The sequence below is a fragment of the Trachinotus anak genome, unplaced genomic scaffold (assembly GCF_046630095.1).
Source record: "Trachinotus anak isolate AG129_WGS33_773 ecotype Australia unplaced genomic scaffold, CSIRO_AGI_Tana_v1 ptg000006l, whole genome shotgun sequence".
In the NCBI taxonomy this organism is placed as follows: domain Eukaryota; kingdom Metazoa; phylum Chordata; class Actinopteri; order Carangiformes; family Carangidae; genus Trachinotus; species Trachinotus anak.
Window position 1 is genome coordinate 169,288 of NW_027273857.1, and position 25,482 is coordinate 194,769.

The window sequence follows — 25,482 nt, forward strand, 5'->3', positions numbered from 1 at the left end:
TAAATTTTGAACTGGTTTGTGAGGAAGACTCGGTAAATAACTTACCAATTGGTCCCCAACTTTCGAACGTGGCTGTGTCCGTGGCCGAGACAATCTCTCTGACCTCTGCAACACACGGCGCACTGGATGACGTCACTCAAGGTGCGCTCGCTGAGTCTGAACCGGTGCGAGGGGTGAACACGGTGATGGCGGGGGCACAGGATGGAGAGAAAAACATGATGACAGAGGACACAACTGAAAGTCAAAATGACACTAATACTCCTCAGTCTGACTCCAGCCCGGTGCCCAAACCCCAGCGTACCGCCGCTCGCACACGAGCCAGACCGGAGCGCACAGAGCCGACAGTCCACCAGCATACCATCTACAAAAATCAGGACTGGCGATTGACGGTCAGAAAACCAATTTTAATAATTGGCGACTCCAATCTGGCCAGAATCCCAGTCTTCACCGACGAGCGGGTCCAAGTGGACAGCTATCCCGGTGCCACCTGCTCACACGTGACACACCTGCTCAAAAAACTGAGTATCCAACCACAGGTGGAGCATGTTATTCTGTCAGTCGGACTCAATAACTGCCTGAGGGAACAAACCACACCCACCTCGTGCAAACAACTGCAACAGCTGGTTGCCGTGACAACAACGGCTTTCCCGATGGCCATCATCCACGTCCCCATCATTCATTACTCTAACAAAATACCAGAAAACCAACAGGTATTAATTTCTGAAATGAACAAAAAAATCAGGCTGAAATATAACTTCTTAACCCGCACTGACAGACCAGATTTTACAGTTAACCCCAATGATCCAATTCATTGGACAAAGGAGACGGCAGATAAGATCCTCAAACACTGGCTGTCTAAGTTAAACATGCTGCCAATGCACTCCCCTCTTCATCAAATATAGTCAACTTAAGCCAGTCTTTCTCCCTAAATAGAGCAGAAATTGAAATACTGGAAAAAGGACTGACTTTCATACCTACGCCCAAACCACCAACTCCACTAGAAATACGCAAAGACCTCCACCTGTATCACCGCCGTTTCAAATTATTAGACTATTTTGATTACAATAAACAACAGGAAGCCGTACCTTTTATTACATTATCACACTGGGAACCGAAATTGGAGGCAGTGTCATCTCCGATTCAGAACCTCATCAAGGAGGACATAGCAGCTTTCCGCCAGTTCAAGCCGCGCCATTCCAGCAGGCAAAACATCAGCCAGGCGGAGAGAGGAGCGCTCGCCAGTCTCGCCAATAACCCGGACATCATCATTAAAGGCGCAGACAAAGGAGGCCAAATCTGTATACAGGATAAAATTCACTATTTACAGGAAGCAGACAGACAACTCAGTGACACTCATTATTACAAACCACTGCAATATTTACTCCAGCCAGAAACCCAGACCATTGTCAGAGAGAAAGTAGAACAGTTATATAGAAACAAATTCATAAACAATAAACAAAAAACTTACCTTATGGGCCCTGATAATCCTCGCCCACGCCTATTCTACCTGCTGCCTAAAATCCACAAACCTTCTGCGTCGTGGCCAGTTCCAAATGTCATCCCCAGTGGCAGACCCATTGTCAGCCACTGTGGCTCGGAGACATACAACATCACGGAGTATATCGATTTCTTCCTGAACCCACTGTCACAGCAACATCCGAGTTATGTCAAGGATACATATCATTTTGTAAATAAATTGAAAAATATACGAACATGTGTTAATGCGTATATTTTTTCCATTGATGTGGACTCCTTGTGTACTAACATAGATACAACACTGGGCCTGAAAGCGGTGTCTGAATGTTTTAACAGGAATCCTGATCCCTCTCGTCCCGATGACTTCATCCTGGACCTGTTAAAACTTACATTAGAAAGGAATGATTTTGAATTCAATGGCAAGTATTTCCTGCAGGTCTCTGGATGCGCCATGGGCCGTAAATACTCACCTGCGTATGCGGACATCTATATGGCAGATTGGGAGAGGTCTGTGTTCCAAAAATGCAGTAAAACACCAGCTCTCTATTTAGAATCAGAATCAGAATCAGAATCAGAATCAGTTTTATTGCCAAGTATGCTTTCACATACAAGGAATTTTTTCTGGTGATTGGTGCAATTGATCAGCAACAGTGGGGCTCTCTAGCCTTGTTGATGAGGCTAATAGCAGATGGGAAGAAGCTATTTTTGTGGCGAGAGGTTTTGGTCCTGAAGGACCGCAGCCTCCTGCCAGAGGGGAGTGTCTCAAAGAGTTTGTGTCCAGGGTGGGAGGAGTCAGCTACAATCTTCCCTGCACGCCTCAGAGTCCTTGAGGCGTGCAGGTCCTGGAGGGACGGAAGATTGCAGCCAATCACCTTCTCAGCAGAGTGGATGATACGCTGCAGTCTGTTATTGTCCCTCTCCGTGGCAGCAGCAAACCAGATGGTGATGGAGGAGGTGAGGATGGACTCAATGATGGAGGTGTAGAAGTTCACCATCATAGTCCTTGGCAGGTTGAACTTCTTCAATTGCCTCAGGAAATACATCCTCTGCTGAGCTTTTTTGATGAGGGAGCTGATGTTTAGCTCCCATTTGAGATCCTGTGTGATGGTGGTTCCCAAGAAGCGAAAATGCTCCACGGTAGCCACGGGGGAGTCACACAGGGAGATGGGGGTGGGTGGGGCTGGGCTCTTCCTGAAGTCCACTATCATTTCCACTGTCTTCAGAGCGTTTAGCTCTAGGTTGTTCTGCCTGCACCAGGTCACCAGACGCTCAGTCTCCCACCTGTAGGCAGACTCATCGCCATCAGAGATGAGTCCAATGAGAGTGGTGTCGTCTGCAAACTTCAGGAGCTTGACAGACTGATGGCTGGAGGTGCAGGTGTTGGTGTACAGGGAGAAGAGCAGAGGAGAAAGAACGCAGCCTTGCGGGGATCCAGTGCTGATGGTCTGGGAGTCAGACACGTGCTTTCCTAGCTTCACGTGCTGCCTCCTGTCAGACAGGAAGTCGGTGATCCACCTGCAGGTGGAGTCAGGCACGCTCAGCTGGGAGAGCTTGTCCTGCAGCAGAGCCGGGATGATGGTGTTGAAGGCAGAGCTAAAGTCCACAAACAGGATCCTGGCATAGGTCCCTGAGGAGTCCAGGTGCTGGAGGATGAAGTGGAGAGCCATGTTGACGGCGTCGTCTACGGACCTGTTGGCTCTGTAGGCGAACTGCAGGGGGTCCAGGAGTGGGTCAGTGATGGATTTGAGATGGGACAGGACAAGACGCTCAAATGATTTCATGACCACAGAGGTCAGGGCAATGGGTCTATAGTCATTTAGTCCTGTGGGCCTTGGTTTTTTGGGGACAGGGATGATGGTGGAGGATTTGAAGCAGGCTGGCACGTGGCAGATCTCCAGTGAGGTGTTGAAGATGTCTGTGAACACTGGAGACAGCTGATCAGCACAGTGCTTCAGGGATGATGGAGAGACAGAGTCAGGACCGGCTGCTTTGCGGGGGTTCTGCTTCTTAAAAAGCCTGTTGACATCTCTCTCCAGGATAGAGAGAGACGTTCCTTTGGTAGGGGAGGAGGAGGGTTCTGATGTGGCTCTGATGTGGAGGTTAGTGTCAGGCTTGTCCCACTGTCTTTCAAAGCGGCAGTAGAACTCATTCAGATCGTTGGCCAGACGGAAGTCATTAATGGAGTGGGGGGGTTTAGGTTTGTAGTTAGTGATCTGTCTGAGCCCTTTCCAGACAGAAGCAGAGTCATTGGCTGAGAACTGGAGCTGAAGTTTCTCAGAGTACAGTCGTTTAGCTTCTCTCACCGCTTTGCTAAACCTGTACTTGGACTCTTTAAACTTGTCCCTGTCCCCACTCCTGAAAGCTTCCTCCTTTTGCCTCCTGAGCTGACTGAGCTTAGCTGTGAACCAGGGTTTGTCATTGTTATAACTCACCCTGGTGCGTGATGGGATACAGCAGTCCTCACAGAAGCTGATGTATGACGTCACAGCCTCTGTGAACTCATCCAGACTGTTGGAAGCAGTCCTGAACACCTCCCAGTCAGTGCAGTCCAAACATGCCCGCAGATCCTCTATGGCTTCACTGCACCACTGCTTTGATGTCCTCGCAACAGGTTTACACAGTTTTAGTTTCTGCCTGTATGTGGGAATCAGGTGGACCATGACATGGTCAGAGTGGCCCAGTGCAGCCCGGGGGACGGCGTGATAAGCACCACTGATTGTGGTGTAACAGTGGTCCAGAGTGTTCCCCTCTCTGGTCGGGCAATTAACAAACTGTCTATATTTGGGCAGTTCATGACTGAGGTTCCCTTTGTTAAAGTCACCAAGGACAATAACTACGGAGTCCGGGTTGGTCTGCTCCACACACAGTATCTGGTCGGCGAGCGCCCGCTGTGCCTCCTGCACGTTGGCCTGTGGTGGGATGTAAACACCGACCAGGATGATTGAGGTGAACTCACGGGGGGAGTAGAAGGGCCTGCAGTTTATGATGAAAGTCTCCAGGTCAGGAGAACAGTGCTGCAGGATCACTGTCACGTCTTTGCTGGTGCAAAGACGTGACAGTGATAAGATATCTGGATGATATTTTTGGAATATGGCCACATTCGTTGGCAGATTTGAATGATTTTATGGCAATTTTAAACAGCCACCATCCTAAAATCTCCCTTAAGCACAACATCCAACCACACCAAGTGGAATTCCTAGATACACAAGCCTTCTTCTGTAATGTTAATCAGAGTACAAAAGGCATAGCCACCAGAGTATACTTTAAGGATACAGACAGGCATGCTTTGCTCCATAAGACCAGCTTTCATCCCCGTCATACATATAAAGGTCTCATAAAATCACAACTCATCAGATTTCACAGAATCTGCACCCATAAACAGGATGTAGAGACTGCCACCAATACTCTATTTGCAGCTCTGAGGCCGAGAGGTTATTCAGCCAGGTTTCTCAGAGCCATTAAGAGTGAGGTGAAGAGACTGTTTGAATCATCCGGGGAATACACTGGCAGGAAAAATAACATGCCGCTCGCTCATACCTTTTGTAATTACTTACTCACCTCATGTGGCACAACTAAACTCTGTTTTGAAAACCCATTTTCAACAGGCACAAAACCAAATCCAGGAACTGGGGGATTTTAAGATGATCACTGCCTACAGGAGAAACAAGAATCTGAAGGACATTCTGGTACACACGGCAATGGGAAAACAAGAAAAACCACGCTCAAACAACCCCAAATTTATAAACAAACTCTTTATAGAAAACACATTCTCTGACAAAGGTGCTCCCATCAGACAGAGCTTCAAGGAAGACGTCAGAAATGTAGTTTATGCGATCCAGTGCACCATCTGTTAAAAAAATATACATAGGAGAGACAGGCAACAGCTTAAAAACCAGGATCTATCAGCATACATATCAACTCAATAAAACAGAAAACTCTACTATTCTTTATAATCATCTCAGAAATCATGGTCCCAACAATTACATCTTTCTGGGACTAGAAAATAACAACAACTGGTCGAGATCCTTCAGAAAAAGAAAAGAAAGAGAATGGATAAACACATTGGAAACTATCAATCCAAAAGGACTTAATGAAAAACAATAAGTTAAGTTTCTTTTTATGAAAAGTCTTTAGAAACTAATGCTTCTTACTAAAACATTATAAATATCCTCTTTTAAAACTACTATTTATTAATTATAAAAACAAACTCTCTTTTACACATTATATTTTTCATATGAATTTTATAGTAAAAGATGGTTTAAGATATCTCGTTTTTATAAAAAGAATTTTAAAAAACTATAAAAATAACTTAGGAACTAGAGCTATATAATATGTTTTAAAAGCAACAACTTATTAATAAATACCAATTCATTGTTCTTATCCATTCTCTCCCTCATAAATTCACAAAACATCTCTCCTTATGTAAGCTACATATTAATTGGGTATTGTGTTCATTGGCGTGGTTTAATTTACCCTGGTGATATGCACCAATCACTTCTGTACAATAACCCAACCTTTTTTTTTTTTTTTTTTTCTATTATTTTCCAGAACCTTTTCCTAAACATAACCATCTAAGGGAGGGTGCCTAACATCAACCGTCTTTTTTGTTTATTTATTTATTAATTTTAACCTGTACATGGCCCCTCCCCTAACCTCAACCATACAGGGGTGGGTGCCTAACCCTAAGATCTCTCAACCCTGTGAGGTTGTAACCCTGATACACCCACTTTAAGTGATTTTTTATTATGTTTTTAACCCTTTATTTGGCTCTCCCCCTTTTCTCTACAATTTTTTTCAGGAAACAAAGGTTCTTTTTTAACCCTAATGTATCTGTTTTTAATTTTTCATATATTGTCATTTTAATTTTGTCTCTGTTTCATTTTATTATTATAGGAGTTATAAGAACCCTTAAGGAGAAGTAAATATGAAAATGACGTTGCAGATACCTGTTGCCAGAGCTGCTCTCTAATTTTTTTTAAAGAAAACTTTATTTATCTTATTTTAAAAGAGCATTGTCCCCTAACCTAACCCTGCCAGAGCCAGGTCAGTCAGCACTTCTCCTATAGATGGTGTTGTGAATTCCCTGCTGTGAGGATTACACGTCACAGCAAGCTGTTGCATGCAGAGAATGATGGACTGCTTGCGCATGCGCAGTGTGTTTAAAAACTTTCCTGTGCAGTTACCTGGTCGAGCTAATCTTCTGCCGACCGCCAGCGCTCTTCTTCACCCCTTTGTACTGTACGGTGGTGTGCGTCGGTGATGATGTAAGCTACGTGATGAGTGAATATTGTTTACATTTCCTGTGTGATGAGAGCTAATAATATTAGCAGGGGTAATAAGCTCAGAGTTGTTTGTTAGCTTAGCGTTTAACATGTCTTACTGAGCTCCATAGACATGGACGGCCCGTCCGATAGGTAACTCAGTTAATTACGACACATTTCAGTTCCTTCTGTGACTGTTTATTTAGCGGTGTAGCCGCTGTTCATTAAGGTCGCTATTATATTGATGTTAGTGTCTCAAATTGACCGGACTAGTGGCCGGCGGGGCCGTCTCAGTTTAGCTTGGTCACGTGATCTGCCCGTTGCACTCGGCCATTGTGTTGTTTAATGACCCTGCACTGCCTCCTATTGGTCATTTGCAGTATGACATACTATTCATGTTTATTGTGATTCAGGGTTTCTACTATTAATGCCACTGTAGTTTACTTATCATTAATATCGTTTACTATTGTTGTCTTTGCAGACATCACAAACCACACATACACACAACCACATACTGCAGTGTCAATAAAGTCATCTAAATGAGAGAAGTTGCTGCGTCTTCTCTGACCGGAGGATTAGGCCAGTATATACATAGCCAGCATATCATCACCGAAGCTGTACGTTACAAGTGGTCCTTCGAGCCGGATCATATGTATAACTGCGCCATGGCAACTTCTGGCAACCATGAAGATGAACAACCTCCACTTGTGTCCCGTCCAAGCCGGTCTCGCCAACTTCCCAGACACCTACATGACTTTGTCATTGATGAACCTGGCTATCTGAACAGACGAGACGCAACACACCAAGTGATAGAAGCTCACAGGGAAGAGCCTCTAGACCACACAGTGCTTGCGGGGCCAGAAGATTTGAGGCTGGAAGGAATGGAAGCCCGCATGAAAGACATAACTAGGCAGATGAGACAGTTACAGTCAGCCATGGACAGTGTTAAAGGTAAAGCTCACCCTCAGCAGCATCCATTTGACTTATCATATCCTCTCCGGAGCTCGAGCCTTCCTCATATTCATCACAGTGAAGTGACAACGCCCAGAGCATCCTCCCTTATGGATAATCGGATGAGTTGGAAATCAGCTGATGGAGGATATTGTCAGCTCCAAGACAACAGCGAGCTTCGCTCACCTACAGCACCGCCCATACAGCATGGAGAACTCAGCTCAACAACTCAGGTTGCCAGGGCTCTGCAGCCATCCGTCCAGGTATCAGCACAACCGCTGGGTCTCAGTGAGTCTACTCATCATTCAGCTACGCTACCTGGACCAGCGCCAGAGTTTCCACAGCTGCCTGCAGTTCAGTCAGCTCACCATACTTCACTGGCTCAGCGATACCCCCCTTCTCTGCCTGTCCAGCATGCAGGTCAGCATGTCCAGCCGGGGCACCAACTAGCTCAACAGGCACGACCGACAGCGTTCCTACCAGACCAGCCTGCAACCCCGCTGTTCCAAGGTCTGCCACAGCTCTTCCCCTCAACTGCACAACAGCAGAGTTATCCTCAATATGTCCAGCATCAGGCCACTGCTCACCCTGTACCACCGCTAGGATTTCAACCTGCCCCATTCAACCAACAAGGAACAAGGCCAAACTCTCGTGCACCCCCCCATTATCAGCCACCTACTGATTCAGGAGCAGCCTATTCACTTCCACAGACTGAATACCCCCCTGTAGTTCAACCACCACTATACCAATCTGGATCTCAGTCAGCTGTACACTACCCACAGCTTACACCCATGGTTGCTCCACCTACAGCACCAGGGTACATCTCTCCCTACAACAATCCTGCAACCCTCACCATGACAGAAATGGCTATTGCGGCTTCATATGGTATTCCGAAGCCCAAGCTGCCTCTCTTCAGTTCTGGCCGGGAGAGTGATTTCATCATGTTGAAAAGGGGGCTGGATAGTTTACTTGGTCCACACAGACACTTAACCGAAGATTATAAATACCAAGTATTACTTGATCACCTCAAGCTGCCTAGTGCCTACCAAATGGCAAAGAGATACATACATGACTCCACACCATACACCAGTGCAATGGACGCCCTGCAGCAACGATATGGACAGCCAAGACAGCTGGTCCAGGGAGAATTAAAGACCATACTGAACTCTCCTCCTGTGAAACCTGGCGATGCCAAGGCCTTCGAAGATTTCTCCTCAGCCGTAAACACACTGGTGGGGATGTTGAGCCGCATGGACGGCCCTGCTCAGTCTGAGCTGCGGTGTGGCTCCCATGTAGACACGCTCCTCGGTAAGCTGCCGGGTAACTACAGGGATAGCTTCGCCGAATTCTGTATTAAAGGAGGCATCATCCGCAGCGGGAGCGACCAGACATACACCTTACCTGACCTCGCTGAATGGCTAGACATGAAGGTTCAGGTGCTCCAGGTGTCCCGACGTGCAGCAGACTCCAACCCAGCTGAGTCCAGTCGTACAACACAGAGAGAGAACAGAGCAGGTAAATTGCAGTGGGTCAAACCAGCCTCTGTTTACTTCAGCAGTGACTCCACAACTGTCAAGCATCAGCAGACCTCTCCACAACGACAACGGACCTACTCTCAGCCGGGCTCTAAGAAAGATCAGCCCACAGGTAAAAGGAGAGAGCGCTTTAAGCCTTATTGTCCCTATTGTACGACCACTCAGGATCATTACCTCAATGGCTGCCCTGAGTTCGAAAGAATTACTACTGAGGAGAAAGCCGCCTGGATTAAAGACAACGGAAAATGCTGGAGATGTGGGCGTGGCCACTCACCAGAAAGCTGCACCCTAAAGAAACTCTGCTCCACGTGCAACAAACAACACCTGCTGATACTCCATGAAGTTGTTGCCCAAGATCCACAGCGAAACATCCTCACTGTCAGCACCCCAACCAATGCAGTGTACCTGGATCATGCCAGCCACTCAGGGCGTGTCATGTTAAAGGTGGTACCAGTGCTGCTTCGCCACGGCAAGAGAACACTTAACACGCATGCAGTGTTAGATGACGGCTCTGAACGTACGGTGATTCTGGCTGCTGCAGTCAAACACCTTGGGTTGTGCGGAGAAGTGGAGTCACTTAAACTGAAGACAATAAGACAGGATGTATTAGAGCTCCAGGGAATGGCAGTGTCATTCGAGGTGTCTGCTAACACACAGCCACGCACCTATCACTCCATCAGCCAAGCATTCACTGCGACTGAACTCCAACTGGCCGAGCAGTCATGTCCAGGAGACGAACTGGTGAGGAAATACAGCCACCTGAAAGGAGTCCCCCTACACACATTCACTAAAGTGCAGCCAATGCTACTGATTGGATCTGACCACCCTCATTTAATAACTCCGATCCACCGTGCAGGACCTATAGGAGCACCAGTAGCAGCCAGGACCCGACTCGGCTGGGCAGTGCAAGGACCCACTAACTTTCTTCAACATCCACCCGGTGAGAGCTCATTCCTTCACCTGTCAGTTGATACACCATGCTCCAACCTACACAAGGATGTTCAACGGCTGTGGCAGCTTGACATTTTGCCATATAAAAATGAAAGAGAGGTGACGCGATCCAAGCAAGACCAAGCCGCCATCAACATGCTGGATGAAAGGAGCACCACAGTAATAGTGGATGGTGTCACAAGATATGCAACACCCCTCCTTCGGAAGAGGACGGTAGCTCTGCCCCGCGCATCACCTGCTGCTGTGATGCCCCTCCTCCGCTCTACAGAACGCCGTCTATTGACTAACCCTGAGCTTGCTAACGTTTACAACCAGGAAATACACAAGCTAGTGGAGGCGGGGTATGCTGAGCAGATCACAAGCGAGGAGGCCAACAGCTCTACTGAATCCTGGTACATTCCTCACCACTTAGTACATCATAATGGAAAGGCAAGGGTGGTATTTAACTGCTCCTTTCGCTACCAGGAGAGTGCTCTGAACGATGACCTGCTACCAGGACCCTCTCTTGGACCGTCACTACTGGGGGTTCTGCTCAGGTTTCGAGAACATGTGGTAGCTGTCAGCGGAGACATACGGGCTATGTTTCACCAGATCAGACTCCTTCCAGAGGACCGCCCACTTGTTCGCTTCCTCTGGCGTGATATGGACAGGGACAGATCACCTGACATCTATGAATGGCGTGTCCTGCCATTTGGCACAGTTTGCAGTCCATGTTGTGCCATATACGCTGTACAACGTCATGTTCGAGATCACCAGAGCAGCAATGAGGACCTGCTGGAGACGGTAATCACCTCGTTCTATGTGGACAACTGTCTGAAATCACTCCGCTCACCACAGCAGGCAAAGGAACTCCTCGACCGTCTGAGAGCCCTCCTAGCGAAAGGTGGATTTGAGATCAGGCAGTGGGCATCCAACAGGACAGAGGTAATCTCTCATCTCCCAACTGAGGCTCGATCAACAACATCTGAGCTGTGGCTAACCGCCGAAGGAGCTGACCCAAGGGAGTCCACTCTCGGCCTAGTTTGGCGTTGCATGACAGACACACTGGGTTATAAATGCCAGCCTGTTTCACCGAAACAGCCCACCATGAGGAACGTGTATAGGGTGCTTGCATCACAATACGACCCGCTCGGATACATAATCCCTTTCACAACCCGGGCCAAAGTCCTGGTCCAGGCTTTGTGGGCTACAGAAAGACAGTGGGATGAGCCCATCGCAGACGAGCTGCTTCCAGTGTGGCAGGCATGGGAAGGTGAGCTCCCTCAGTTGCAAAACCTAGTTTTACCTCGTTGTTATGTTCCAGCAGCCGCTGACAACGATTCATCAGTGAGACAGATTCACATTTTCTGTGACGCCTCTGAGAAGGCGTATGGCTCAGTCGCCTACCTGCGAGTGGAGGATCCAGAGGGACACATCACCGTGTCATTCATTATGGCCAGGTCGCGGGTTGCACCCAAACGACAACAGACGATGCCCCGACTGGAATTATGCGCTGCACTCACAGGAGCCCAGCTAGCCAAGGTTCTACAGACCGAACTGACTTTGTCCCTCCAGTCCGTGGTACTGTGGTCTGACTCAACAACTGTACTGAGCTGGATACATTCGGAGTCCAACCAGTACAAGGTATTTGTCGGTACAAGAGTCACTGAAATACTGGACCTTACCAAACCCGGATCATGGAGATACATTAACACTGACCTGAACCCGGCCGACGATATCACACGCGGGAAGACTCTCAGTGAACTATCCCAGCCAAACCGGTGGAGTCAGGGGCCTTCGTTTCTGTATCAGTCCTCAGAGCACTGGCCAGTGAACCCCTCAGTGCACACAGAGGAACCTGACGAGTTGAGAGCCCAAATCTTCTGTGGGCACATCTCCACTACCAGCAATGATGAGCCTGATCCTGCTAAATACAATACATGGACTAAACTATTGCAGGCTACATATCAGTCCCTTCACGGGGCAGCTGCTCCAGCTATGTCTGCCGCTGACCGTATCGAGATGGAGACTACGCTGCTGAGAAGGATACAATCCGAAAGTTTCCCAGCAGAACTAAAGGCACTTAAACGGGGCGAACCAGTCCACCCAGGCAGCCGTTTAAGTGCTCTCAGCCCAGAATACGATCAAGTGTTAGGCCTCATTCGAGTTGGTGGTCGACTACGCAAAGCAGAGAGCCTGCCTGAGGACAGCCTTCACCCTGTCGTCATCAGTCCTGATCATCTGATCACACAGCTCTTAGTGAAGGAGTACGACAACCGTCTGCACCACGCCGGTCCGGAGAGAGTCTTTGCAGAGATCCGGAGAAATTACTGGATCCTACGTGGTCGACAGGTAATCAAGAAACACCAGAAACACTGTGCAGAATGCCGTTTGTGGCGGAGCACCCCCGTGGCACCTATGATGGCCGACCTGCCTGCTGCGCGGCTCCGGATCAACAAACCCCCATTCTGGTCCACCGGGGTCGATTGCTTCGGGCCCTATACAGTGAAGATTGGAAGAAGGCACGAGAAACGGTGGGGCATCATATTTAAATGTCTTACCTCGAGATGTGTCCACCTCGATCTGTTACCACACATGGACACAGACTCATTCTTACTGGCCCTGCGTCGATTCATCTCAAGACGAGGCAAGCCATACGAGATCTTATGTGACCGGGGCACCAACTTCCGGGGAGGAGAGCGAGAGCTCAAAGAATCACTGGAAGCTCTGAACCCCTCATTGAAGCATCAGTTGGCCGACCAAAGCATCACATTCAAATTCAATCCTCCCCTCTCACCCCATTTCGGTGGCGCGTGGGAGAGGGAGGTAAGGTCAGTGAAAACCTCTCTCCAAGTAGTGCTGCGGGATCAAGTTGTATCAGAGGAGGTGCTGTTAACTGTCCTCGTGGAAGTAGAGGGTATACTTAACTCAAAGCCCCTGGGATACTCCTCTTCTGACCTGGCTGATCCCGATCCTGTAACGCCTAACTTGCTGTTGATGGGGCGGCACGACGCATCGCTTCCCCAAGCCGCATATGGTTCCAGTGACCTTCTAGGTCGCCGCCGATGGAGGCATAGCCAGGTCCTGGCAGACCGGTTCTGGAACCAATTCACCCGCCAGTACCTTCCTGACCTTCAGCGCCGACAGAAGTGGAGGATCCCTGCTGCTGGTCTCGCTGCAGACCAAGTGGTCATGGTAGTGGACCCCCAGCTTCCTAGGGCGCTCTGGCCCATAGGAAAGGTCACCAAAGTTCATCCCAGCGATGATGGGACTGTTCGTTCAGCAGACGTTAACATTAAAGGGACAGTTTACACTCGTCCGGTTACCAAGCTGGTACCGCTCCCCAAGATGCCTGATGATGACACGGACACTAGGGTCCCTTAACAACAGCAGGGACTAGCACTTCTACACATTCATGAATGAATGTGGGGGCGGCTGTTGTGAATTCCCTGCTGTGAGGATTACACGTCACAGCAAGCTGTTGCATGCAGAGAATGATGGACTGCTTGCGCATGCGCAGTGTGTTTAAAAACTTTCCTGTGCAGTTACCTGGTCGAGCTAATCTTCTGCCGACCGCCAGCGCTCTTCTTCACCCCTTTGTACTGTACGGTGGTGTGCGTCGGTGATGATGTAAGCTACGTGATGAGTGAATATTGTTTACATTTCCTGTGTGATGAGAGCTAATAATATTAGCAGGGGTAATAAGCTCAGAGTTGTTTGTTAGCTTAGCGTTTAACATGTCTTACTGAGCTCCATAGACATGGACGGCCCGTCCGATAGGTAACTCAGTTAATTACGACACATTTCAGTTCCTTCTGTGACTGTTTATTTAGCGGTGTAGCCGCTGTTCATTAAGGTCGCTATTATATTGATGTTAGTGTCTCAAATTGACCGGACTAGTGGCCGGCGGGGCCGTCTCAGTTTAGCTTGGTCACGTGATCTGCCCGTTGCACTCGGCCATTGTGTTGTTTAATGACCCTGCACTCCCTCCTATTGGTCATTTGCAGTATGACATACTATTCATGTTTATTGTGATTCAGGGTTTCTACTATTGATGCCACTGTAGTTTACTTATCATTAATATCGTTTACTATTGTTGTCTTTGCAGACATCACAAACCACACATACACACAACCACATACTGCAGTGTCAATAAAGTCATCTAAATGAGAGAAGTTGCTGCGTCTTCTCTGACCGGAGGATTAGGCCAGTATATACATAGCCAGCATATCATCACCGAAGCTGTACGTTACAGATGGGATTAAAGAAATAGTCAATTATTACAAGGTGTTCCAAAAAATAAAGGACATATTTCCTCTTTTTTGAAATAAAGTATTAATTACCGTCCTAAGAAGCAGCGCAACCGGGAAACTTGGGGCTCCCTGGTCCATCTGAGCCGAGCCAGGCCGAACCAAACACGAGGGGGAGCTCCGCCACTACGGCTAAGGAGCCGCACACCATTCTAGCTCCTGCGCCCCCTCCTGCCCAGGAGCCGACGGTACCACGCCAGGCGCACAGACAAACAACGGCCCAAGTGTATCCGTGCCACGCTGACGCACCGTTACTTGCTTCACAGCCTGTAACGGAGAAAACACCCCCACCAAACGAGATCACAGAGCAATATCCTAATAACACAAATCAAGACAATATCCCCAAAATAAATTTTGAACTGGTTTGTGAGGAAGACTCGGTAAATAACTTACCAATTGGTCCCCAACTTTCGAACGTGGCTGTGTCCGTGGCCGAGACAATCTCTCTGACCTCTGCAACACACGGCGCACTGGATGACGTCACTCAAGGTGCGCTCGCTGAGTCTGAACCGGTGCGAGGGGTGAACACGGTGATGGCGGGGGCACAGGATGGAGAGAAAAACATGATGACAGAGGACACAACTGAAAGTCAAAATGACACTAATACTCCTCAGTCTGACTCCAGCCCGGTGCCCAAACCCCAGCGTACCGCCGCTCGCACACGAGCCAGACCGGAGCGCACAGAGCCGACAGTCCACCAGCATACCATCTACAAAAATCAGGACTGGCGATTGACGGTCAGAAAACCAATTTTAATAATTGGCGACTCCAATCTGGCCAGAATCCCAGTCTTCACCGACGAGCGGGTCCAAGTGGACAGCTATCCCGGTGCCACCTGCTCACACGTGACACACCTGCTCAAAAAACTGAGTATCCAACCACAGGTGGAGCATGTTATTCTGTCAGTCGGACTCAATAACTGCCTGAGGGAACAAACCACACCCACCTCGTGCAAACAACTGCAACAGCTGGTTGCCGTGACAACAACGGCTTTCCCGATGGCCATCATCCACGTCCCCATCATTCATTACTCTAACAAAATACCAGAAAACCAACAGGTATTAATTTCTGAAATGAACCAAAAAATCAGGCTGAAATATAACTTCTTAACCCGTATTGACAGACCAGATTTTACAGTTAACCCCAATGATCCAATTCATTGGACAGAGGAGACGGCAGATAAGATCCTCAAACACTGGCTGTCTAAGTTAAACATGCTGCCAATGCACTCCCCTCTTCATCAAATATAGTCAACTTAAGCCAGTCTTTCTCCCTAAATAGAGCAGAAATTGAAATACTGGAAAAAGGACTGACTTTCATACCTACGCCCAAACCACCAACTCCACTAGAAATACGCAAAGACCTCCACCTGTATCACCGCCGTTTCAAATTATTAGACTATTTTGATTACAATAAACAACAGGAAGCCGTACCTTTTATTACATTATCACACTGGGAACCGAAATTGGAGGCAGTGTCATCTCCGATTCAGAACCTCATCAAGGAGGACATAGCAGCTTTCCGCCAGTTCAAGCCGCGCCATTCCAGCAGGCAAAACATCAGCCAGGCGGAGAGAGGAGCGCTCGCCAGTCTCGCCAATAACCCGGACATCATCATTAAAGGCGCAGACAAAGGAGGCCAAATCTGTATACAGGATAAAATTCACTATTTACAGGAAGCAGACAGACAACTCAGTGACACTCATTATTACAAACCACTGCAATATTTACTCCAGCCAGAAACCCAGACCATTGTCAGAGAGAAAGTAGAACAGTTATATAGAAACAAATTCATAAACAATAAACAAAAAACTTACCTTATGGGCCCTGATAATCCTCGCCCACGCCTATTCTACCTGCTGCCTAAAATCCACAAACCTTCTGCGTCGTGGCCAGTTCCAAATGTCATCCCCAGTGGCAGACCCATTGTCAGCCACTGTGGCTCGGAGACATACAACATCACGGAGTATATCGATTTCTTCCTGAACCCACTGTCACAGCAACATCCGAGTTATGTCAAGGATACATATCATTTTGTAAATAAATTGAAAAATATACGAACATGTGTTAATGCGTATATTTTTTCCATTGATGTGGACTCCTTGTGTACTAACATAGATACAACACTGGGCCTGAAAGCGGTGTCTGAATGTTTTAACAGGAATCCCGATCCCTCTCGTCCCGATGACTTCATCCTGGACCTGTTAAAACTTACATTAGAAAGGAATGATTTTGAATTCAATGGCAAGTATTTCCTGCAGGTCTCTGGATGCGCCATGGGCCGTAAATACTCACCTGCGTATGCGGACATCTATATGGCAGATTGGGAGAGGTCTGTGTTCCAAAAATGCAGTAAAACACCAGCTCTCTATTTAAGATATCTGGATGATATTTTTGGAATATGGCCACATTCGTTGGCAGATTTGAATGATTTTATGGCAATTTTAAACAGCCACCATCCTAAAATCTCCCTTAAGCACAACATCCAACCACACCAAGTGGAATTCCTAGATACACAAGCCTTCTTCTGTAATGTTAATCAGAGTACAAAAGGCATAGCCACCAGAGTATACTTTAAGGATACAGACAGGCATGCTTTGCTCCATAAGACCAGCTTTCATCCCCGTCATACATATAAAGGTCTCATAAAATCACAACTCATCAGATTTCACAGAATCTGCACCCATAAACAGGATGTAGAGACTGCCACCAATACTCTATTTGCAGCTCTGAGGCCGAGAGGTTATTCAGCCAGGTTTCTCAGAGCCATTAAGAGTGAGGTGAAGAGACTGTTTGAATCATCCGGGGAATACACTGGCAGGAAAAATAACATGCCGCTCGCTCATACCTTTTGTAATTACTTACTCACCTCATGTGGCACAACTAAACTCTGTTTTGAAAACCCATTTTCAACAGGCACAAAACCAAATCCAGGAACTGGGAGATTTTAAGATGATCACTGCCTACAGGAGAAACAAGAATCTGAAGGACATTCTGGTACACACGGCAATGGGAAAACAAGAAAAACCACGCTCAAACAACCCCAAATTTATAAACAAACTCTTTATAGAAAACACATTCTCTGACAAAGGTGCTCCCATCAGACAGAGCTTCAAGGAAGACGTCAGAAATGTAGTTTATGCGATCCAGTGCACCATCTGTTAAAAAAATATACATAGGAGAGACAGGCAACAGCTTAAAAACCAGGATCTATCAGCATACATATCAACTCAATAAAACAGAAAACTCTACTATTCTTTATAATCATCTCAGAAATCATGGTCCCAACAATTACATCTTTCTGGGACTAGAAAATAACAACAACTGGTCGAGATCCTTCAGAAAAAGAAAAGAAAGAGAATGGATAAACACATTGGAAACTATAAATCCAAAAGGACTTAATGAAAAACAATAAGTTAAGTTTCTTTTTATGAAAAGTCTTTAGAAACTAATGCTTTTTACTAAAACATTATAAATAACCTCTTTAAAAACTACTATTTATTAATTATAAAAACAAACTCTCTTTTACACATTATATTTTTCATATGAATTTTATAGTAAAAGATGGTTTAAGATATCTCGTTTTTATAAAAAGAATTTTAAAAAACTATAAAAATAACTTAGGAACTAGAGCTATATAATATGTTTTAAAAGCAACAACTTATTAATAAATACCAATTCATTGTTCTTATCCATTCTCTCCCTCATAAATTCACAAAACATCTCTCCTTATGTAAGCTACATATTAATTGGGTATTGTGTTCATTGGCGTGGTTTAATTTACCCTGGTGATATGCACCAATCACTTCTGTACAATAACCCAACCTTTTTTTTTTTTTTTTTTTTCTATTATTTTCCAGAACCTCTTCCTAAACATAACCATCTAAGGGAGGGTGCCTAACATCAACCGTCTTTTTTGTTTATTTATTTATTAATTTTAACCTGTACATGGCCCCTCCCCTAACCTCAACCATACAGGGGTGGGTGCCTAACCCTAAGATCTCTCAACCCTGTGAGGTTGTAACCCTGATACACCCACTTTAAGTGATTTTTTATTATGTTTTTAACCCTTTATTTGGCTCTCCCCCTTTTCTCTACAATTTTTTTCAGGAAACAAAGGTTCTTTTTTAACCCTAATGTATTTGTTTTTAATTTTTCATATATTGTCATTTTAATTTTGTCTCTGTTTCATTTTATTATTATAGGAGTTATAAGAACCCTTAAGGAGAAGTAAATATGAAAATGACGTTGCAGATACCTGTTGCCAGAGCTGCTCTCTAATTTTTTTTAAAGAAAACTTTATTTATCTTATTTTAAAAGAGCATTGTCCCCTAACCTAACCCTGCCAGAGCCAGGTCAGTCAGCACTTCTCCTATAGATGGGATTAAAGAAATAGTCAATTATTACAAGGTGTTCCAAAAAATAAAGGACATATTTCCTCTTTTTTGAAATAAAGTATTAATTACCGTCCTAAGAAGCAGCGCAACCGGGAAACTTGGGGCTCCCTGGTCCATCTGAGCCGAGCCAGGCCGAACCAAACACGAGGGGGAGGTCCGCCACTACGGCTAAGGAGCCGCACACCATTCTAGCTCCTGCGCCCCCTCCTGCCCAGGAGCCGACGGTACCACGCCAGGCGCACAGACAAACAACGGCCCAAGTGTATCCGTGCCACGCTGACGCACCGTTACTTGCTTCACAGCCTGTAACGGAGAAAACACCCCCACCAAACGAGATCACAGAGCAATATCCTAATGTGGCGAGTGGAGGGGTGGGAAAGGGTGTACCGACAACGCCACCTGGGGAGTTTCGCCCCAGGAGATAGTTTGAGATGGATAGATGTTAGATGGTTAAATTTACTATACACAGGTCTACACAGGTGCGTATACCACGGGCAGAGACGTATTTAGAAAAGTAGAAAAATAGTTTATTTTACAACCAATTAAAATATCACTTGAACAATACTGGCTCGTAATTACGTACTGGGGCCACAGAGCAGAATGAACAGGGCTGTGGAGGCTACGGCGGCCCAAAATCAAATCAAGGGGGAGGAATAACTAACCAAAAGCACCCGTGACACTGCAAACACACACACCCGCAAGGGGTTCGTGAAGAAAATACCACCACCAGGAATTGGGTCGCCGCCTGGCCCTCCGCACCTGTCCACAAAGACAAGAAAGCAAGTTATAAAACTGGCCTCCCAGTTAATATGGCCCTTAATTGCTATCTAACACTCTTACACACACACACACACACACACACACACACACTACTTTAAGTAATTAAAAACAACGAAACAAACCATCAAACAAAGGTAAATAATGTTCCTTAAACAACAAACAAACAGTCAATAATGTTCAACAAATTAAACAAATGAATACAAAATAAATCTTTTCAAGGTTGATTAATGAACTAAACAGAATCCTTAAAAATAGCAATAGGCCCTGACACAAACTCTGCAGAGAGCCTTAGTACGTCACTTCCCCACAGCTCAGAAGAGCTGAGGAGTCAAAACGGCTTCAGTGAGCCAAAACAGTCAGGATGAACCAACGCAGCCAAAACAGCAGTGGGTCCAGGAAATGGTGGCTTTAATAGTTTCTGGGCCTCACCAGCAGGGCATTACAGAGCGCCGAGAGGTCTAGGACAACAGAGCAGGACAAAACAATCAGTCGGGAGCAGCATAACAGGCTGAAACGAGAGGCGGACGACGCCGACTTACCACGTGGAGACCGCGCCACAACGCCGACCGGCCCCCAGCAGGGCAGCCTAGCCCCGTGACTCCAGCAGTCCGCCACACTGTAGCAGAAACAGCCATATCACCAAACAGTCAACACGTGAGTGGGAGAGAAAGCAGCAGTGTGCGCCAATGCCCCTTACCCGTGCGCCGAAGGAGAGCGTGCGTCGTTCTGGCGACACGCCAAAGACGCACCGATGCTGGGCACGCTGCACTGCGCTGAAGGGCAGAGCGTGCGTTATTATGGCAAAACGCTGAAGACGCTCTGGTGCCAGCACGCCACACGGCTTCACCACGCCACTCCAGGCTACAGCCACCACCACGGACGAGCGGAACAGGAAGAGAGAGAGTGCGCCAGGTGTACCCAGGCCCCTATATATAAAGGTGCGCTCCCTGCCCACAAATCAGTGCCACAGGGTGACACAGCGCCCCACTGTGAGGAGGAGTAAGCCGTGCTCCGGCCACATCTACCCCCACCTTTTGAATCGTCGACCCGACGATGGACAAAATTTTAGTCAACACCACGGTCTAAACAATTCAATTCAATTCAATTCAATTTTATTTGTATAGCGCCAAATCATAATATACATTATCTCAAGGCACTTTACAGGGTAAGGTCAAGACCTTACTTTGTTACAGAGAAAAACCCAACAGTTCCCACAACGAGCAAGCGCTTGGCGACAGGGGGGAGGAAAAACTCCCTTTTAACAGGAAGAAACCTCCAACAGAACCGGGCTCAGGGTGGGCGGCCGTCTGCCTCGACCGGTTGGGTTTAGGGGAAGATAGAAAGAGGGGGAGGGGGAGGAGAGGGGAGAGAAGAGAGAGAGACCAGGAACAGCTGTGTCGGTAATGGCGTTATTAATAATAAAGACAGGTAATAGTAATAGTAAAGATGAGTCGTGGTGGATCTGGATCCTGCTGTTCCCGAGGCAGAGATACCTGCAGAATGAGGACAGAGAGAGGGAGAGAGAGGAGAAGCACAAAACTACGGGAGAGAAAAAAAAAAAAAAAAAAAAACAAAGTTAATGGCATGAAGTCATTGAGAGAGAGCGGGGGAGAGAGACAGAAATAGGGAGAGAGCGCCCAGTGAATCATGGGAATCCCCCAGCAGTTTAGCTCTATAGCAGCATAGCTAAGGGATGGGTCAGGACATACCCGAGCCAGCCCTAACTATAAGCTTTACTAAACAGGACAGTTTTAAGCCTGATCTTAAAGGTAGAGAGGGTGTCTGCCTCCCGAACCCACACTGGGAGCTGGTTCCACAGGAGAGGAGCCTGATAGCTGAAGGCTCTGCCCCCCATTCTACTCTTACAAACTCTGGGAACCACAAGTTGACCTGCATTTAGAGAGCGAAGTGTCCTATTGGGAAAATAGGGAACTATAAGCTCTCCAAGGTACGATGGTGCCTGACCATTAATGGCTTTGTAGGTGAGGAGGAGGATTTTAAATTCGATTCTGGATTTTACAGGGAGCCAATGCAGAGAGGCTAACACAGGAGAGACGTGATCTCGTTTCCTCGTTCCTGTCAGTACTCGTGCTGCCGCATTCTGGATCAATTGGAGGCTTTTTACTGAATTTTTGGGACATCCTGACAATAAAGAGTTACAGTAGTCCAGTCTTGAGGTAACAAATGCATGAACTAGTTTTTCAGCATCCTTTAGACACAGAATGGGTCTGATTTTAGCAATATTGCGCAGGTGGAAGAAGGCTGTCCTAGAGACTTGCTTTATATGTGAAGTAAAGGACAAGTCCTGGTCAAAAATGACACCAAGGTTTCTGACTGTAGCACTGGAGGCCAAGGTGATGTCATCCAGAGTCAGTATATTATCACATAGTGTATCTCTGAGGTGTTTTGGGCCAATTACAATAACTTCAGTTTTGTCTGAATTTAAGAGTAAGAAATTACTGGTCATCCAGATTTTTATGTCCTTAAGACAGACCTGAAGCTTGGCTACCTGGTTAGTCTCACCTGGCTTCATGGATAAGTACAGCTGGGTGTCATCTGCGTAACAATGGAAATTCATCTGGTGCCTCCTAATAATGTTTCCCAGAGGAAGCATATATAGACTGAAGAGCATTGGTCCTAGCACAGAACCTTGTGGAACTCCATGACTGACTTCTGTGATGATAGAGGAGTCATTGTTAACATGAACAAACTGGAGTCTATCTGACAGATATGACTTAAACCAGCTTAGTGCGGTTCCTTTGATGCCGACCATATGTTCTAGTCTCTGTAATAAAATCTTATGATCGATGGTGTCAAATGCGGCACTAAGATCTAGTAGGACAAGTATAGAGACAAGTCCATTGTCTGAGGCTATGAGGAGATCATTGGTAACCTTAACCAGAGCTGTTTCTGTGCTATGATGGACTCTAAAACCTGACTGAAAGTCTTCAAACAAACCATTCCTGTGCAAGTAATCACATAACTGGTTTGCAACGACCCTCTCAAGGATTTTGGAGATAAAGGGGAGGTTGGATATAGGTCTATAATTGGCTAAAACGTCAGGATCAAGAGTAGGCTTTTTAAGTAGAGGTTTAATTACTGCAACTTTAAAAGCCTGCGGTACATAACCAGTTGATAAAGATAAGTTAATCAGACTTAATATAGAGGTGTCAAGTAAAGGAAAAACCTCTTTGAACAACCTTGTTGGAACAGGGTCTAGAAGACAGGATGATGGTTTAGATAAATAAACTGTTGAAGTGAGCTCAGGGAGATGTACAGGAGAGAAACAGTCAAAATATAAGCCAGTTACAGTTGACTCTGAGGCTGCTGAACTGGACAATACATCTGAACCAGCTGTGGGGAGGAGATGGTGAATTTTTTCTCTAACAGAGACAATTTTATCTGTAAAGAAGCTCATGAAGTCATTACAACTGAGGGCTAAAGGTATAGATGGGTCAACAGAGCTGTGGCTGTCTGTCAGCCTGGCTACAGTGCTGAACAGAAACTTGGGATTGTTCTTGTTTTCTTCTATCAATGATGAATAATAGGATGTTCTGGCTTTACGGAGGCTTTTTTTATACGCCAACAGGCTGTCTTTCCAAGCCTTTAAAGATTCATCCAGGTTAGTAGAACGCCACCTTCTTTCTAGCTTCCTTGAATTTTGCTTTAAAGCTCGTGTTTCTGAGTTGTACCATGGAGCTAGCCTTCTCTGACTCACTACCTTCTTCCTCAGAGGGGCCACAGTATCTAGAGTTGCACGCAGTGAGGCTACAGTACTATCAACAAATCAACAACCTGTGTGGCTGTGAAGTTAAGAGAGCTGTTCCCTACTGCATTGATACATGGCAGTGGGCTAAGTACTGATGGGATCCTTTCTTTAAATTTGCTAATGGTATTGTCAGAGAGACACCTGCTGTAATAGATTTTTTCCCCAGATGCTGTGTAGTCCATGACTGAAAACTCAAATGTTAACAGAGAATGGTCAGATAAATGAGGGTTTCTGGGAGAAACTGTTAGGTATTCAATGTCAATCCCATAAGTCAGAACCAGATCAAGGGTATGATTAAAAGAGTGAGTGGGTTCATTAACATGCTGAGAGAAGCCAATTGAGTCTAATAATGAATTAAATGCATGACTCAGGCTGTCACTTTCAACATCTACATGAATGTTAAAATCACCCACTATGATGACTTTATCTGTGCTAAGAGCTAACTCAGATAAAAAGTCTGAGAACTCAGATAAGAACTCAGAGTAAGGAGCAGGAGGACGATATACAGTAACTAGTAGGACTGGTTTTTGTGTCTTCCGGTTTGGGTGAGACAGACTAAGAATAAGGCTTTCAAACGAATTATGATTAACCTTATGCTTGGGATTCAGTAATAAATTGGAGTGATAGATGGCTGCCACCCCTCCTCCTCGGCCTGTGCTTCGAGGGATATGAACGTTAACATGAGTGGGGGGTGTTGATTCATTTAAACTAACATATTCATCCTGCTGCAGCCAGCTGTTTGAGAATTAGACACGGGGTCTCTAGGTCGGTCAGCAGCAGCAGACCCAGTTTTTGACATCCGAAGACATCCCTGGCCAGTAACAACGCTGCCGGACCAACTCAGTGGTCCTCTCTATGCCCTGGTGACCATGCTCCTGATGGAGCTGATGCAGCGTTTCCTGCTTGAAGACAGCAGGCAAGACCAGTTGAAGAAACTCTTCGCCACCGTCAGGACGAAAGACCCGACGGAAGAGCACGCCATCTTCCTTGACCAGCCGGTCCCATTGGCGCAAAAGTACAATTGCTGGCTGGGAAAGCTGCCGCCTCTCAACTGAGGTGGGAGGGGACCCACGATTCCAAAAAAACAACACTTCCCTCAGCAAAGGATCATCCTCCTGCATATGGTGGAGATCAGATGCAGAGTGGGATGGAAGAATGGAGATCAAAGACTGAATAGCAGACACGACAGGACCTGGTTGTGCACTTTGCTGAATGCTGCTGGGGACCATGGTCCCAGGCAAAAACGGAGGAGCAACATGGGGAACAGGCACATACTGTCGTGACAGTGCGTCTGCGTTCCGGTTGCTGCGCCCAGAACGATATTTGATTTCAAGATCGAAGACAGCAAGCTCAGCAGCCCACCTATGCTCTGCAGCTCCCAGTTTGGCGGACTGAAGGTGACTCAATGGGTTGTTGTCTGTGTACACGACACATTTGTGCCCCAACAAGTACTCCCGGAACTTCTCCGCCACACTAATAACACAAATCAAGACAATATCCCCAAAATAAATTTTGAACTGGTTTGTGAGGAAGACTCGGTAAATAACTTACCAATTGGTCCCCAACTTTCGAACGTGGCTGTGTCCGTGGCCGAGACAATCTCTCTGACCTCTGCAACACACGGCGCACTGGATGACGTCACTCAAGGTGCGCTCGCTGAGTCTGAACCGGTGCGAGGGGTGAACACGGTGATGGCGGGGGCACAGGATGGAGAGAAAAACATGATGACAGAGGACACAACTGAAAGTCAAAATGACACTAATACTCCTCAGTCTGACTCCAGCCCGGTGCCCAAACCCCAGCGTACCGCCGCTCGCACACGAGCCAGACCGGAGCGCACAGAGCCGACAGTCCACCAGCATACCATCTACAAAAATCAGGACTGGCGATTGACGGTCAGAAAACCAATTTTAATAATTGGCGACTCCAATCTGGCCAGAATCCCAGTCTTCACCGACGAGCGGGTCCAAGTGGACAGCTATCCCGGTGCCACCTGCTCACACGTGACACACCTGCTCAAAAAACTGAGTATCCAACCACAGGTGGAGCATGTTATTCTGTCAGTCGGACTCAA

General features: G+C 46.7%; 1 long non-coding RNA gene across 1 annotated transcript; it reads right to left on the bottom strand.

Moving 5' to 3' along the window:
- Positions 1-19,364: 19,364 nt before the first annotated feature.
- Positions 19,365-20,600, bottom strand: LOC139622295 (uncharacterized). The gene is made up of 3 exons (XR_011691192.1): positions 20,337-20,600; positions 20,179-20,255; positions 19,365-20,097 (listed from the first exon to the last, which is right to left on the bottom strand). It is a non-coding gene; the product is annotated as an uncharacterized lncRNA (long non-coding RNA).
- Positions 20,601-25,482: the final 4,882 nt, after the last annotated feature.